This window comes from Saccopteryx leptura, chromosome 1 (assembly GCF_036850995.1).
Source record: "Saccopteryx leptura isolate mSacLep1 chromosome 1, mSacLep1_pri_phased_curated, whole genome shotgun sequence".
Lineage (NCBI taxonomy): Eukaryota > Metazoa > Chordata > Mammalia > Chiroptera > Emballonuridae > Saccopteryx > Saccopteryx leptura.
The window spans coordinates 43,829,330-43,847,152 of record NC_089503.1 but is presented as its reverse complement, the minus strand read 5'-3'; the positions used below and the strand labels follow the sequence as shown (position 1 = coordinate 43,847,152).

At 37.5% G+C, this 17,823-nt stretch overlaps 1 protein-coding gene across 18 annotated transcripts in view; it reads right to left on the bottom strand.

The window, feature by feature from the left end:
• Positions 1–17,823, bottom strand: part of SOX6 (SRY-box transcription factor 6) — a 655,048-nt gene that overhangs the window by 90,462 nt on the left and 546,763 nt on the right. The window lies entirely within an intron of this gene.

The following is a 17,823-nucleotide window of genomic DNA, read 5'->3' as shown; positions in this document are numbered from 1 at the left end:
CTAGTAATAACTTTATGACCCTAAACAAAGAACTTGGTGCTCTGGAACTCAGTTTCTTCACGTGTACAAAGAGGAATTTGACTAAATGGTCTCGAAGATTCCTTCTAGTGCCTAAAATCTAGATCTAGAGTTCTTTAAAAGTTGGTATGTCGAATGTGTAATTTTAATATTCATGAATAGTGAAACTAATGTACCCTTTCCTAGGGATTCCTACAGGAACATAGTTCTTACTCAGTAGTGATAGAGCCTCTGGGAATGCTGATCCTTCTGATGATCACAGTGCTGTTGTCAAGATCTCTGAGGCCCAATGGAAGTCACTCTTTTTTCAGGGTCTTATTTCTAGGCAGTGTGTAACATAATTCTCAGGAGAATATAGCCAGTTTTGTGACAAAAGTAATAATAAAATAAAAACCAAGCTTCCTTCTCATAGTAGAGGATGTTAAATACTGCACTGTCAATTTGTTAGGTTTTGGGTGAAATTGGTAATACGTGATCTGCTAGCTGACCAGAATTCAGATACCTCAAACTTAACATGAGTTAATACATAAAAACTACATTCAAATATTTCCTTTTCTTCTTATCATCAATATTAAGCTGTTACCTTGATAATATATTCTTTTGTGTATGTGTGTGACAGAGACAGTAGGAGACAGAGAGAGTGATAGACAGGGACAGACAGACAGGAAGAGAGGGATGAGAAGCATCAATTCTTCATTGTGGTGCCTTGACCAGGGGTCTACAGCAGACCTAGTGACCCCTTGCTCAAGCCATCAACCTTGGGATCAAGCTGGCCACCTCAGGGTTTTAACCCGGGTCTTCTGTGTCCCAGTCTGATGCTCTATCCACTGCGCCACTGTCTGGTCAGGCAATATGTTAACAATCATAATAAATAGATAGCTTCCTAGTTTCATCAACCACAGAGAAAATAGCTCAAACTTTGCTACTTTAGTATGGAAGAAAAAACAGGTGGTTTGTATGTAATTTCCAGCATTACTATCATTCAGATGGACAAATAAAAAAAATTACAGTAATTAAAAACAGACCTTTCAGCACATGTAATTAAATGAAAGCTTAATAAAGAATAATTTGCAAGAGCCAGATGTGCTTATGTCATGATTGTTGCTTTCTTTGGAACAATTTTTTCTAATATAACAAGCCTCTAAAGAAATTAAAGTTTCATAATTCTGTGTGTGCAATGACTCAGTGGCAAAAAAAATTCACAAGTAAGTCAAACTGCTAAAACTTGGGGGAGGACAGGGGATTTTTTTGTTTCCTTTTTACTCTGTTGTATCCTTTTCCTATGACATTCAGCCACATACCTTCAAAAGGGGGCAAGTGAAGCTTCTGGAAATGTTCTTTTTGGATTAAGCCAATGAAGAAAAGTTCTGCACTAACTAGCGCAGATGGTGGAGCCCGAGAAAGTGCTGGCTCTACAGCAGTATCATGCCCAGTGTGCCCTACTACTGAGGATTCAAGAGTCATGAGATCTCAGGGAGGCAAGTGTCTGTCCTCAGACATCATTTATGCCTTCATTTTACCTCAATAATTCACAAGATCAGAAGAAAGTAAATTTTACTCAATCTCAAATCCTTCAGGGAACTTTAGCTAGTAGGAAAGAAAAGCAGAAAAACAAGTCTTTGGAAACAAATCCATGTTTTTAAAAGACTGTCTAAATTCAGAAATTCTTCACGTTAATTATACAATACAGTTTCTTTTTAGAAATAGAGTAGTGTTCATTGCATGCTCTAAAGCTTCGATAATCACTTATTTTATATTTCTTTGTAGGGGGTTGTACCTAAGAAAGGCAAAAGCCCATAAATTCTGACAGTTTTTAGAACTGTGATGCCTTGGAGTTCCTTGGGAGTTGTAATTACTCAAAGAAGTGTGGTCATAATTCATATAACTTACAGGTCTGGGTAAACTGGACAGTAGGCTACCAGAAAAGATTTAGTAGAATAAGTCTTGAAATAAAAATCAGAAAACACAAAAATAGATACAATCATGAAAATAAAATTTTCACATTCTGTCTAATAAACTATATGATTTTAGACATAAGTAACACGCTTTCAGACTGAAGACTTCAGATCTGACTGTATAAAAAGAACCCCATTCATTAAATAGGTACAGGTTTAGAAAATAATTTTACAGCTCACCTTCTAAGCTAACATTAATTGAATATGCTTTATATGCAAGGCCCTATGTTAGGCACTCAGGAGGATTCAGTCTTAGAATAAGCACATACCTCTGCAGGAGATGTAAGAAATAGATCCTTAACACCTGACTTGCACCTTCCGTATGATACTGATCACATTCTTTAAACCTTGTTTAGTTATACACATATATCTTATCATCGTTGATATACTGTAAGCTAATTGAAGTCCTGATCAACCTAATTATTTTTTAATGCCTAGCATCAAGAATAATGCCTTGCAAATAAAAGATAACCAATTCATATTTTCTGAATTAACATATAGTATGTAAAGTCCTGGATGTTAGGATGATAGATATTTCCTTTATATAAATGAGGCAACAGAAGTGGTATATGATCACATGTACTATGTATGTAATAAATAATTTTATGATGTTGAGTTTCAAAAAAGGAAAATAAATTCAGTACAAATTAAATTATATTGTTTCACAAGAAATGATTCATTTGAAGACATTTGTTAAAATGCTGTCCAGATAGCCGCTCAGTGACTTCTAGTCTCACCGACCTGTCAAACTTTTCTAACACAAATTATAGTGCTTCCACAGTAACTACATAGTACCACCAAATTTTCTTCTCAGTCCAGTTACTTATAAGTTTAAAGTTTCTCTAAATGCTACCGTATCTTTTTTGAAATAAGATAAAATATTAAGTTATTTAAATAAATAGTTATAGTTAGAAAAGTCCCTAATGGGCCAATGGTTTAAAAAGGAAGAAGGTTAAACTCTGATTAACTATCACTTAAGAGTTTATAAAAATGTCATTCCATGTAGAATCCTAAGATCATAGTTCATAGTCATATGATGATAATAATGAATATTCATTTCCAAACACAGTTCAAGTTTTTAAAAATCAACAATGTAGCAGAGCTTCTAACAGGCCTAGTTAGCCAAAGTCCCATAAAAATTTAAACTTTGGTGAAGACTGCTTTTGTAAATATATATTGTTCCATTTCAATTTTGAAAACTGCCCAGTGATTGTTTGCAATGTTGAATTGTTTCTTTATCCAAGATATATAAAATAAATGCAGTGCCTACATGTTAAAATGAGCCTAGCTAAATATTTTTCAAAATTATAAAATCACTCACATTTTATAGGAACACTTTCAGAAATGCTTTTACTATTTTATGGCTAAAAATATTCCACCTATTTTATGAGTCCAGTTTTAATAAAGTAGTCAGCGTTAAAATTTTGGTAAGCTGAACAATGACATACTTGGCACTTACAACTGAAAGGGCCTTAACAGCTCATTTAGTCTAGTCTGACCTCCTCATTCTACTGATGAGCTGAGACCTGGAGAACAGAAGTAGCATGCCTGCGATCACTTACCTAGTACTAGCTCGCCCTCCAACACTGTCATTAAAAGTACAAATGGAAATATGATGAACCAACCTTTGCACCTTTCAAGCACATTTCCAGCATTGATGAATTTGTTCAATGACAAATCTTTTTTAAATGCTTTCTACTATATTAACAATATGCTGTGCTAAAAACTAGAGGTCCAACAATAAGCAACTCAGAAATAATCTCTTCCTTAATGGAGCTAGAAAGAGAAATGTATTAAGTAAATGCTTACATGGTAAGTATAAAGTATGGTTAAGATAAGTGCTGAGAAAGAAAAATACAGAATGTCAAGAGACCATCTAATGAGGGTATTTAACACAGTCTGGAGGATCAGAATAGCTTCTTTGAGGAAGTAACATTTTAAGTAAGAATTATCCAGGTGGAAAGGTTGATAAAGAAGGTTTAGAAAGAAGAAACACCAATTACCATGGCTCTAAGACAGAAAAGAAGGTCATGTTTTCGAGGAACTTTAAGAGGGCCAGTGTGGCAAGACTGGAGAGTAGGTGCAGCGTGGTCTGACGAGAGGCTGGAGAGGAGCAGGGCCCGACAGGCCACAGTGATCATTTCAGACCTCATCCCTCAAACACAAGTATCTTCAAAGAGGAATGACTTGAAACCAAAACACCAAGAAGCTTCTCTATGATTTACCACTAATTCATTGACCAGTCTTGTACATAAATTTGATTAAGAGAGCCCTATGAAAATCTCACAAATCCACAAATATATACCTCTAATACTGTTTGTAGAGTTTTGTGTCCTGAGACTAGCCTTAAAGGAAAACTGTCTTGCATTTGGATCCTAGCGACACTCTAAAACTAAGCCTGCTTAGATTCAACACAAAACAGTAGGTCTTACCAACCAAACTCAGCCTTACGGTAAAATTCTTGAATGTCTGTCTTCGAGAACGCACACTGGTCTACGGCCAGGACCTAAGAAATGTATTGTATCAGAGTCATTTTATAAACTATTGTATTTAGGAAGAGAGGCATGCTTTGCCCCCAAAACAGCCAAATTCATGTCAAATTATAGTGGGTGGTGTCACAATGTATCTAGTATTTACCATATCAAGAAATACACACACACACACACACACACACAAGCATATATGTGTGTGTGTGTGTGTATATATATATATATATTTTTTTCATACTTGCTTTCTATGATAAAGTCACGTAAATCTCCAATGGAGAGTGCCATAGAAAAAAAGGTACAAGGCCTTTTCTTCTCATAAACACAATTTTCACAAAACCACATAACCTGTCAGGCAGCCATCCAAACATCACCCCATTCATTCATGTGATAATTCAACAAACATATTGAACACTAACTCAGGTACTATGCTAGGTAGTTTACATTTATGATTTACTTTTCAAAATAATTTTGTAAGATAGGAATTATTATCCATTTTAGAGTCAGTGTTACTTTTAAGCCCATGCACTTTTTGGTTTTGTAAATTAAAATTAAATTATTTTAAGTAAGCTATACAGTGAATCACAATGAAACCCTTTTCCTGTCCCTAGCCACAAGACAAGGATCATTGTCTAAGAAGAGAGATTCTGACTTTGCTGCTGTACTGAGCTCTTAAATAGCAAACTGTATTTCCAGATGTCTTATAGCTACCTTTTCTAAATGGCATTTTACAATCCTCAAACAGAGACCACCAGCCACCTTGAAGGAGCAGGAGGCACAACAACTCCCTTCTCCAACTAATCTCTAAGCCATAACAGACGACACTTGAAAAATCCTAGTGACCCATGTTTAATAGACTGATAAACTAAAAAGAACTATGCAGAGTAGAAGTAACAGAACTTGAAAAAATGGATACTAACAGGGGCTTTAAATTGGCTCCAGTATGCTCCAGCATATAGAAACCAACTGTAAAGAAGCAGGCACTACTTCACACACTGGATTCTCTTTGGAGTAAATTCTCCTGTGTTTTGTCATTTCAATTAGAAAGGGCATTTTTAAGTGGCCTGTCAGAATCTGGCCCAGAGAGAAAGAAAAAAAAATTCTCCCTCAAATGCAACTTGCCTGTTGGTGCATAATGAGGAAAAAAGGAGAAGGGAAAACACCATTCTATAAAAAGAGGTTCACAGATGCTACTGAAAGATTTCAACTCTTAGATTTGGATTCACCCCATTTTCTGGGGTTCCATACAACATTTGAGAACCCCAGACCTAGCCCAGGTTAACTCGGATTCTGTTCTGTGTACCTGGCTCTACTCAGGGGGACTCTACAACTTGAAAGAAACAAACAGGGTATGGGAGGGGCACCCTTAAAGAAATATCATTATTTAAACTTGATTGATGCTACCTTACACGACACCCCAAGACTGGCTCAGTTCTCCAGAGATATCCCGGGTTGTTACTTTCTCAAAACAATGCAGACAACCATTCCTCTGCTTACCAGGCAAGGCAGCTACAAAGCTGGACAAGTTCGGCAGTGAGAAGGTGGAACGGAGACAGAGGTAATTAAGCAGCCTGATTTAGTGCTTGTTCAGCACAGGGAAGAAAGTGTGTCAGTAACAAGTCATTACAGACTGAAGGAGGGGTGGGAGTGAGAGCTTAAAAATAATTTGAAAGAGATCACAAATACTTTTACTTCTCATAAACCTCCAATGTCAACAAAATGATCCAGGAAATATAGCTGCGGTTTTATGGAAGGAAAGAACTGAAGTCCTTGTTTTCAGCATAGAAGGTACTTGTTTAGCTGTACCCTTAATATTTGACACCAAAGAAAATTGGCTGTAGATAGGAGGTGGGAGAGGAAGAGGGGAAGAACTACCAGCCCACATCTCATATATTGGGTTAATTTTCAAGTCAATCTCCTTGCCGCTCTTGTATATTTTTCTACCGCCATATTATTTCTCCTTCTTATTAATTTCTCTTACTCGTCATAATTCCACTCATCTTTTGAGTCTCAACTCCAAAGTCACTTTATCCTTATATAAATCACTTTCGCCTTATCTGACCATTGCCTTCTTTGTGTTCCCACCATATCACGTCCTCTCTCTGTACTGTATGGAATTTCTTTTTTTTTATGTCTTTTTTCTACAACCAAATTCCGATTTCCTTAAGGGGAGGACTAAGTCTTATTTGTTTTTATATTCCTAGCTCCTAATATAACGCCTGACATTTAATAGATGTTCTGTTAACACTGACCATTAAATCCCCTCCGTTTTCATTCTTGCCTCTATCTGCTTGGAATTGCTCTCATTTCTGCCCACATCCTTTCTTAGTATACCTTTCCTCACAACTTCTCCAAAAGAAACCCCAGAGATAAAGGTCATCTTTCTTTGTTTCTGCCTTTTTAAGCCTATAAGCATGTGGGTATGTAACGCACTAATTTTCTTGTAAGAAGCACCAGGTAACAAACACAATGTCAGCAGAGGAAAGAATTGTAAATATTATCTAATCCAATCCCTTTGCTTTACAGGTGAAGAAAAACTCAAGTCCAGAGAGGGAACAGTGATGTGCATAAGAATTCTGACTGGTGAGCAATAGGTAGAATAACATCTAGAACCCAGGCCCCCTGTTTTTCCTGCCCAGTGTTCACATAGACTCATTTATCCCTGTCTTCAGTTCTCTTAGGAAAGTGGCTGCAAGTAGAATTTGTACATTTTGTCAGAGCTGTTGGGTTGAACTGCAAAACATGAGACTGTTTTTCTACCATTTCTCAAGGATTTAAGAGAGAATTTTATCCAATATGTACTTGAAAAGTCATCACTGGACACCCGAGAATGATTTAGTTGTAGAATTTTATTTTGTTATTTTTTCAAAGTGTATACATTTTAAAATGCAACCATAGTAATTTGGTTAAGGTAATTATGTATAATCATGTGAAGGTTTTTCAAATTTTTTAAATTAAAGTTTCTGCAAATACATATAAAGGGCCAGAAATTTGTCTCAGGTGAAAGCAGAACTATTTCACCTCCTTGGAGATTTCCGCCCTTCGCCTTTCCACAACCACCAAAGGAAACGCGGGACAAGCATTGACTATCAGCCGCTGGGGAGCCAGGACCTGGTTAATTCATTTCATTATCCCCTGCAGCAGGCTCAAGAATGTCAAGCAAAGAAAAATGAATTGAAAAGAGTTTTCCTGGCTAGAGATCCTCTTGCCTCTTTTCCCGAGCACAGCGTAGCTTGCTCCTCTGACATAGCTCGTGCTAACGGCATGGGGGAATGGAGGAAACATGTGGGCTATGGAGGAGAAGTCATAAAAAACAAGGAAGAGAGAATAGGAGAAAGGCTCAGGTCAAAGGTCCTACTCTTCCATGAAAAGAAAGAATGATTTTTAAAAAAATAAAATCCACCAGTAACAGAGTACTCAGTCATTGGCAATAAAAAAAAAAGTCAGAATTCATTCTTGGATTGCACCAATCATATTGGAATGCACTCAGAAGAGTTTTTCCTTATGGAACATAGTTGCATAGTGTAAGTTGCTAAGAATAAACAATGCAACCCCCAATGGTTTTAACAAGAAAACTCAATCTCTCTCTGCCTCTTCCAAGTGACTTTTTTTAAGGTGCTAAATAAAATATAAATACATAATGCTTTATTTACAGGAAAAAGTTTAGTCACTGAAACAATTAGTGATTTGGTTCTTAATGCAAGATATTCAGAGAAGTGACAGTGAGGGCGGTTGGAAATCGGCATCAGGGGAATGTATCTGACTGATTTCCTTCTGTTTCCAAGAGCTGGGCAAGCAGAGCTGCAGAGATCCAGTTCTCTGAATGTGCTTCGAGTGGTGCAGCGCGCATTTGTAACGCTCATTTACTTCTCTAGTCACGAAGCCACAGATTGTCAGGGAAACCTTAAACAAGTGCATCTTGAATCTATCAGTAAGATATACAAACTCATCAATGAGTCCAGAAGTTAGGTTTGAAATCTAAGCATGATTTCTCATAAACTAAGCCACAGGGAAGTTTTCAATGGTTATATGCATTTGAGTGCATGTGCTGAGTTCAGTCAATTATTTTAAATACATAAGTTAAAAGCATTGTTACCTTGTAACCAAAAGATGAATTTTGGTTCAAGTTCATTGAAAATTATTTCTTGAGTGGCCAGGAACTATTTGGGAGAAGAGAAGTGGGCAGTGACTTTGGGGAAGGGCATAGGGAACAGAGGACAAATTAAAAACCATATAGAATATAGATATGGAATGCTGGTGGTGATGTCGGCTATGAAATATACAGTGACTAGGCATATGAATATGGGGGAGAGGAGGTTTTTAAATATAGACCTGGAAAACTAAAAAAGGGGGACAATTGAGTAGAGAGCCGAAAGACATGAGGAAGTAAACCACATCATCATCTGGGGATAGCATCCCCAGCAGAGGCAAAGGCTAGGTGCAAGTCCTGAGGCAAAGGTGCATTTGTGCTTAGAATGTCTGAGGAATAGCAAGGAAGCCACTGTGGAGCACAGAGCTGGGCAAAGGGTAACAAACAGGTCAAGTGTCAAAAAGATAGCAAGGGCCAGATTGTGCAGACCTTATGTACTATCTACTGGACTTTCAATTCCATTCTGAGTTTTTGGGTTTCTAGGAAACACAATTACAACAACATGGCAGACCTGGAAATCCCTCAGCAACACCCACAGGAGACCCTGGCGATATGCCAGTGCTGCTTTGCCTTGGCTCCTGATGACTGCCAAGAAACCAGATGCTATTGCTTGAAAAATATTCTACAACTGCCTAACTTCAATGCCCTTCAATTTTCATCCATAATAAAGCCTCCCAAACAACACAGAATAAAGATAAATATGGGTAAGTGTGTAATGAAAATGAAAGTTTTTACTTAAACTACTAAAAATATATATTTGGGAAAACAAAATTGCATGGAAGTATAATATTTCCTAAATAATATTTTTTTTTGGTTTAATAAACAGAACAAATGTTGCTGGTTGGAAATCAACATTTTTATTATACAAAAATGTTTTTATTGGTTTTAAACTGAACTTCATTTTTAATTTCTCTGGAGACTGTGGATTCACAAACACAAGAATCATGCTAATGAACAAAATTCATATCTATAATGAAATGTGCAAATTTACTAAATAGAAATTCCATATTAATCATATTAATGTGAAGTGTGCATTTCTAATAAATATTGAGAGAGATACAGATGTATTTTGAATTCACTTTAAGTGATCAAGTAAAATAAGCAAGAAATAATGCAAAACATTCTTTCTTACTTTCCTCTTAGATTTGTTTCCGTGTCCTTTTTGTTTTTAATACAAAATAATGGTTTACTCTATTTCAGAGCCAACTTCACTAACTGTCATTTTTTAAACTGCAAATGATCAGTATGGCCAATTGGAGAACTTTAGCATATTTTACAGGATGTAAATACACCATCTGTATCCTATAGCAATACCCATTGCTTCCTCCCTAATTAACAGAAAAGAATGATATCTTATACATAGCAGCCATAGTAAAAGTCATTCAAATAGTATGTAATAAGCATCTAAGTTACTTTATTGTCACTATCTGATTCTGACACATATCTCAATAATCCACCTTGAAAAATCCTTATAGCAGATGAAGCAGGTAATGGTTAATATAAAGGACTGGAGGAGAAAGTTGGAAAAATAAGGTTTACATGTTGTTCTGAGAGGCAGTGTAGCATAGTGATTAAGACTGTACATACTCTTTAGTCAGAATCACTGTTTACTAAGTGATCTCAGGCAAGTTACTTAATCTCTGTGGGCCTTAAATTTCCACATCTTTAAAATGGGAAAAAATAATAGTACCTTACTCTAAAATATTGTTGAATGGAATAACTAATAATTATAACACTCTAGAGACTCAATACTTAAAGGCTCTCATTCTATCAGTATATTCTTTTTAGGAGAAGTTACTCTGAAGATCTTATTCAGAGAAACATTTGGCATTTTTATTTACTTTAGCAAAAACTAGGGATACAAAGACAAAGAAGATATACTGTCTCCCAGGAGCTCACAGCAGGAACAGGAAGGAAAAAGGGAGAAGATGCAATATGGCAAGTGGTATAATGCATTTACAAATTACTGCTGAAACACCATCTCTGGGCACAGTTAGGTGTGTTTTTTCTCCTGCTTTATTGAGATTTAATTGACAATACTGTGTAACTTTAAGGTGTACAATGTGATGATTTGATATATGTATATATTGTGAAAATAATTACCAAAATAAGGTTAGTTATTTCATGCATCATAATTAGTTTTGACTGAGGAAAGTTAGGTAGGCTTTACTTATAAGTCTTGGAAAGAAATCCTATGTTAACTAAACATCTTTAAATAATCTTATAAAATTATTTAACAACAACAAAAATCCTGAACAGAATGGACACCAATCCCTTGAAATGCTTCATGGTTTAGCTAATAGAGTTTCTGTTCTGCTTTTAGTAATGTCTCCCCCTCCCAGCCCATTGGGATAGTGCCCAAAGGCTGTGCCCATAGAACTAAGACGTTCACACTAAGCCCCAAAGTGGCTTTGAGAATGCCTTAAGATTTATAAAATGTCCCACTTCTCCAGAAAAAGGAAAACCACCCTTGGCTATTCATTTAGGGAACAGAAGCTTTGTTTTGTTCTTGTTTTCATTGTCCATTGTTAAACAGAGAAAAACCTTTAAGCACTCAAAGTCCTAATTTAGGGGGGATTTTTCGGAATTTCAATATCTCCTCTAAGCAGACTGTAACATCCTTAGAAAACTCATGTTACATGATGTAAAATCACAGCTTTAGTTTGTTAAGAAGGCATAATTCCGAGTGGACCATGGAATATTTATGTCTCTATGCAGCTCTTTGAAGGAATAATCTTATGTTTTTGTGCCTGTCGTGGGTCAGAGGTTCAAATCAGCACTTCTTTCTGTCACTCCTTATATGTTTTACTATAATTTACAGCTCAGCAAGAGGACTCATAAAACAAAAGTGTCTATTTTATTTCAGCAACTAATTCTAGTTAATCAAAGATTTCCAGCCAAACAACCCAGCATGAAACTCTGCATGGAAAATATGAGGAGAACAAAGCATTTTGTCAAATAACACATCTCATGATGTAAACACATATGTCTCTTAAAGGAAATTTTATCGTTTCCACATTATCGGCATACAAAAGAAGCATTCTTGTCGCAGATCTGGTGTGACTGTGGAGTCATCGTCATTGGAAACAAGAGCCTGATTAGGTTCCCACACAGATATGAATAGACTTTCCTTTTTTAGTGAAATAGCTGCTTTTATTCCTTTTTTAAAACAGACTGGTAATTGTCACCCTAAAAACAGTGAATTGTACTAGGGCAACATTTGTTTCTGCTCTTTTCTCCCATCTTTTTAGAATCAGCCAATAACATACTATCCCTTCTGGTTGGTCCTCTTCTGGAAAGTCTGAGTTAATCCACAGCTGTGTGAATGTGAAAAAGGGACACAGCAGGCTAAGTCTGTTGGGTCTCTTGTCTGCTAATAAAGTGCACAGTCTGCAGGACAGATGTTAAGAGGATCTGTTAAATAAGTCAGTGGCAGAGATCCTGACCTCTGCCAAGGAACATTTTATTATTCCAGAAAGGGGCATAATTGCAAGGCATTAACAATTAGAAGAACCATAGCTTTTCTTTATAGATTTTTACTCCTTGCTTCATCATTTTGTTTCAAATACAGTGATAAGGCCTATTCACTGAAAAACAGTGTGCTAGATATGATTGGGTTTAGTACAAACTTCCGATTATAAGATTTCCCCAAATCCCAGAGAAATGGTTGAACTCTGGCTTTCCTTCAATCTTAAACAGTTTTGTTTATTCTGTGTGTATCATGACATTATTTGTACAGTTTCACTTGCCACAGGGTACCATTGTACTGAAGGGACTATGAATCTTACCAAACATAGTTCCCTAACTATTAAATCTAGTGTAATGGGAAATGTAAACTAGAGATCAAATTAATAGAGGAATATCACATCATAAAGTTGTTCACTATACCTTATACCACTTTGCCATTTATGGTGTGAATAAAATCATGTCTACCACATGCATTGTGAATTCCCAAGTGTGTAGTACAAGAAACTTTGTGAACTGACCCCTTGCTTACCTTTCCAATCTCACCTAATATTGCCCTTGCACACTCAGCCTGTGCCAGACTGTCATTTTCTGAGTGTGCCATACTGTCTCCTGCTTCATCCCGATAGGCCAGCTGTGTCCTTTGCCTGGGATGCATGTTCTCTTCTCTGTATCCTTTCCACTCTGCATTCTTCCCCCATAAACCTTATAAACTTCCACGCTCAAGATTCCATTTTTAACATCACTTCATCCGTGCAGATCAGAAATACTTCTCCAGGCAGAGCTTAACTCTTCTTCCTCACATGTGGTTTTTACTCTGGAAACACAACTACTTTAACAATTATCACATTGCTTACTAGACTGTGGGCCTTCTGAGGGCAAGGATCAAGTTTTACTAATCTTAGTATCTCTGAAATAGAAGAGAGGGCTTACCACACAGCAGGCACTTAATAAACATTCAGGGAATTAATGTGTGACTGAACTAATGAACTTTTTCATGTAATAATTAATCATATACATTGATGGAAGTTTATGTTCTGGCCGTGTCACTACTACCAGCACTGTTACATGGTCTTATATTTTAATATGTCTAATTTTATTTTTTTAAAGGATAATCTTCATTAGGTTGTTACATTAAATTTCAAAATATATATATCTACAAAAACTCACAGGTAGAAGCACGAGGTAAACTGTCCTCTTGGCCATCTGTTTTAATTCAGTTCAATGCATTCAAAATTTACTTATAAGACACAAACAAATTTAGTTCTTCACACTCGTGCTCACGATTCTGTCTATCCTAACCCAGGCCACTTACCAGCTCTGTGGCTTAGGTCAAGTTAATCTAGTCTCTCTGGGCCTCAGTCTCTTTAACTGTAAAGTGATTCACGTAATACTTGACAGTGTGCAAAGCACTTCTCACGAGCACTTTTATATTTATTCCTTACAGCTGTCCTATGGGGGTGTTGTTCCGAATCCCATTAGGCAGAATCTGGGTACAGGAAGATGAATCTGCCAAAGCTCACGGAACCACGACAAGGGTTAGGATTTGACCCTCAAGGATGCTGAGGGCCTTTTTAGCTCTGGAAGTCTATGCAATTTTACAATTGTCTATTTGTGAAGGCTTTTCTTTCATTTCGGTGGTATCTTTCTTTGGTTAGTAGATAGTACGGCTTACAGTACCTTAATTGCTGTCTAGTTATCACTTCTTGCTAAGGAGTACTGCACTGGCCTCATGCTTTTTGAACTCAGGAGCAGTTGTCAGGCATAAGTATTAGGACAAAAAGATTTCAAAGAGCTGCCTGACCTGTGGTGGTGCAGTAGATAAGACATAGACCTAGAATGCTGAGGTTGCCAGCTCAAGACCTCAGGCTTGCCCGGTCAAGACACATATGAGAAGCAACTGCAAGTTGATGCTTCCCGCTCTTCCCTCCCACCTGCTTCTCTCTCGTTCTTTCAAATCAATAAGTAAAATCTTTAAAAAAAATTTCAAAGAGCCTATATACATCCAACTTTGTCAATCAATAAATGAGTATATTTATCTACATATATAATAAGCGATCAGCCCTATGGTATCTGTTCTTATCACTTTGAAGTATTGCTCATTTAATTGATTTCTTTCCTAGATTATCACTATAAAAAGACAGGAACTTGCTCAGCTTGCTTGCTTAAGAATACCCACAGTACATAGCATATGTTTTAAAAATTACTTTAATTAATGAATGAATAAGAGAGGTAAGGGTGTGTAGAGAAGTGATGTTCATTGAGTATTGACCATGTAGCAAACATTGTGCTAGGCAATTGCTTATTATTACTTCATTTAGTATTCAAAATGCGGCAGGTGTCATTATCTCTCCACTTCACAGATGAAGAGACTGAGTGAGGTTCAGAGGAAATTAGTTCAAGTTCACATAGCTCTTTTAACTGTGAAACCAAGCACTGATTTCTTGAAACTTCCAAGCCATTCACTTTTGTATACATGAAAAGTATGTCAGAGAGCAAGCTAGATGCTAGATAAAAAGTAAGAACATTTGTTCCAGTCAGGTCAATCATTGCCTGGTAGTATACAGTCATTTTCTTGTTTCACAGTGAGGTATGTCTGTATTCAGTTATAGGGATTCCTAATCAGGAGATGTGGCAGAGGTGGATCTAAGCTCAGAAACGTCATGATTGGATATAAAAAATTATGTATGACTATTTTGTTCTGTAACGAGAAATGCCTTTTGTTAAAACTATTGCTAAATGGGTGAAGTGACATCCGGGCCTCTACTATCGCAACAAGGCTTCTCGCTCTGCTCTGACTCTCTTACTGCTCTGTCTAAGCTAAGGATTTCACAGCGCATTATTTGGGGTTGCCCTTGGGCGCTGCAGCAAACACCTGCTGGGATGTGAGGAAGATGTTCTGGGCAGGTGAACAGGAGCACTGCAGGGAGGAGTACTCTCTTCTCTGCAGCCCTAGAAGCCTAGATGCTGGAGGGCAGTCCCAGTATGGGGAGGGTTGGTTAGGGCGCACGCTCCACTCCATGGGGAGACAGTAGGTCTTTCCTTCCTTTTTCTTTCTTTCTTCTTTAAAAATTTACTTGCCTTTTTTTCTTTTTAAGCGGCCCAAGTGATAATCCATTGAGAATGTGATACTAAACCACTTCTCCTACAGAGTTTTTAAACTGGCCCTCTGAGAAAGAGTTTGCTACAATTCAATGACTGAAGTAATACCTTTGTCCATCTGAGCATTAAATGGTCCGTTGAAATACAGCTTAGTTAGAGGGAATTTCAGAAAATAGTACTTTCTAATTTTTTTTTTAATTTCTTTCCCAGTTGACCAGAGCACAGCTTGGAAAATGCAGCTCAATCACTTTCCGTAGCATCTCAGCTCAGCCTCAGCTCAACCTCTCCCCAGTGTTAGTTACATATAACCTCCTTAGAATACAAGAGGTGAAGTGAGAGCAACACGGCACTCTTCTTCAATATAGCACTGTGAACACAAATGGCTAGAATCTGTTTGTAAGGCTTTTTTGAGCACAGAGCTCTCACTAATGAAAATTTTTTAGAGAAAAAGTAACAATGTGACAACTGTTTATCACAAAATGCATTTTAAACTACCCATTTCCACACCCATTGTGCTTAAATAACATATATCATAAAGGAAATTGGTGTAACAGATGGTTTCAGCTCTGGGTAGCAAATGCAGACCCGTTTTCAGCATGAAAAAGCGAAACTGTAACAGTCAATGCACAGTTCCCCCCATCGCTTGCCTAAATGGAGTATGAGAGAGAATTTTGCTCCAGCAGCTACAAGTGTTAGTGTCATTTCTCTTTTAAGATAAAAAATGCTATATCTTCAGTAGCACAGCTTGACCAAACTCTAAAGTTGGAAAATTGCTGAAACAATGGTTCTATACTAGCCATTTTAAATGAGAAGTCTCTTTATGTCACTGGGTTCATGGTTCTAAAAAGTTTCCTACGCTGTCCAGAGCTATTTGTAAATTAAATCATTTAAAATAAAGCTCTTTAATACTCTATAATTAGTCTTGTCTCTCTGAACATGACTTTACTATAAATGCTCCTTCCTGACTTTCCTATTGTCCCAAGATTCCTGAGAAGAAAGCAGCCAAGCGATAATTCAACATTATTGCTGCTTCAGTGCACTAATCGCTTAAAGAGCAGCAAAGACTCTCTATGCTCTCTGCCCCACGGCTCCCGCAGCCTCCTGGCCTGAGGCAGGCATCCCGACCCAGCCACGTCCAGATGTCAAGAGGGATCCTCAGCTCCTGATGCAGCAGGCGCTCCATTCCAGTATGGTCAAACATCTGCTTCATCTGCTGGCATGCAACCTGCTGAACACGCTCAGAGGGCAGCACGGCTGGGGATGGGCAAGGACATGCTCCTCAGCTACTCCAGGAGACTCATCAAAACTTTGAAATTATAAGACAGCCCCGGAAGCTCTCAAAAGAACAGAGCTCTGGCATGCACTAGAAACATTTTCAGCATGTTTCCTCAGAAGAAAGCCACAGAATAAAACAGATTTCATGATAGTTCTTCTGGATTTGAAGTTTCTCCTGGACAGTTAATTAGAAAGTTGGAAAATGTATGAACTCTTTGGGATCCTGAGAACGTCATATTGACTTTGAAACTCTTCCCTTTTATAATTTAATTAAATTACTTCTAATTTACTTGAATATATAATAAGGGAAATAAACTATGCAAGAGAGCTTCTAAATGACTGTCCTTACATATTAGTTAGCACCATTAAAGCAAAGAATCCTAGTCAAGAACTAAATTTTAAAATACACTCAAGTCATCTATTATTGTCCTATTTTGTTTAATGGATTAGTAATCTGATCCAAGTCACTTACACGTCTGAGCATCATTTTCTAAAACATGGTGATAATATTAAAGCATGTTTATTATAAAGCCTATAGACAAATTGCTTATTAAACTACAAAAGATTATATAATATGTATTATATATGTATATCTATGTATATATGTGTATAAATGCATACATACATAATACTATATTTATATGGTTCTTATATCTGTTTTGTTTTGTTTTTCAAAAGAAATTCAGGCTTCCTTTGTAAAGGTTCTCTGTTAATTCACATGGCAAATACAAGTTCTCTGCTAGGAATGATTCCACTCATCCTATGGTATCTCAATAGCATCCTATAAAGACAGATGAACAGCTCCCAGGATCCCACCAAGTTTCATATTTACTTCACTCTGAAAGATAGACTTATACACTACAATAGTCAGAAATAATATTCCTTTACTAAAAGCCAGAGTATATGGTAGCTTAATACAATTGGAAAGACGAGCCTGACAAGAATGGTGGCTAGAATAAAAGTCTTAGTTTTAAAGATCAAAATGAAACTAAAGCCCTGGCCGGTTGGCTCAGCGGTAGAGCGTCGGCCTAGCGTGCGGAGGACCCGGGTTCGATTCCCGGCCAGGGCACATAGGAGAAGCGCCCATTTGCTTCTCCACCCCTCCGCCGCGCTTTCCTCTCTGTCTCTCTCTTCCCCTCCCGCAGCCAAGGCTCCATTGGAGCAAAGATGGCCCGGGCGCTGGGCATGGCTCTGTGGCCTCTGCCTCAGGTGCTAGAGTGGCTCTGGTTCCAATATGGCGACGCCCAGGATGGGCAGAGCATCGCCCCCTGGGGGGCAGAGCACCGCCCCTGGTGGGTGTGCCGGGTGGATCCCGGTCGGGCGCATGCGGGAGTCTGTCTGACTGTCTCTCCCTGTTTCCAGCTTCAGAAAA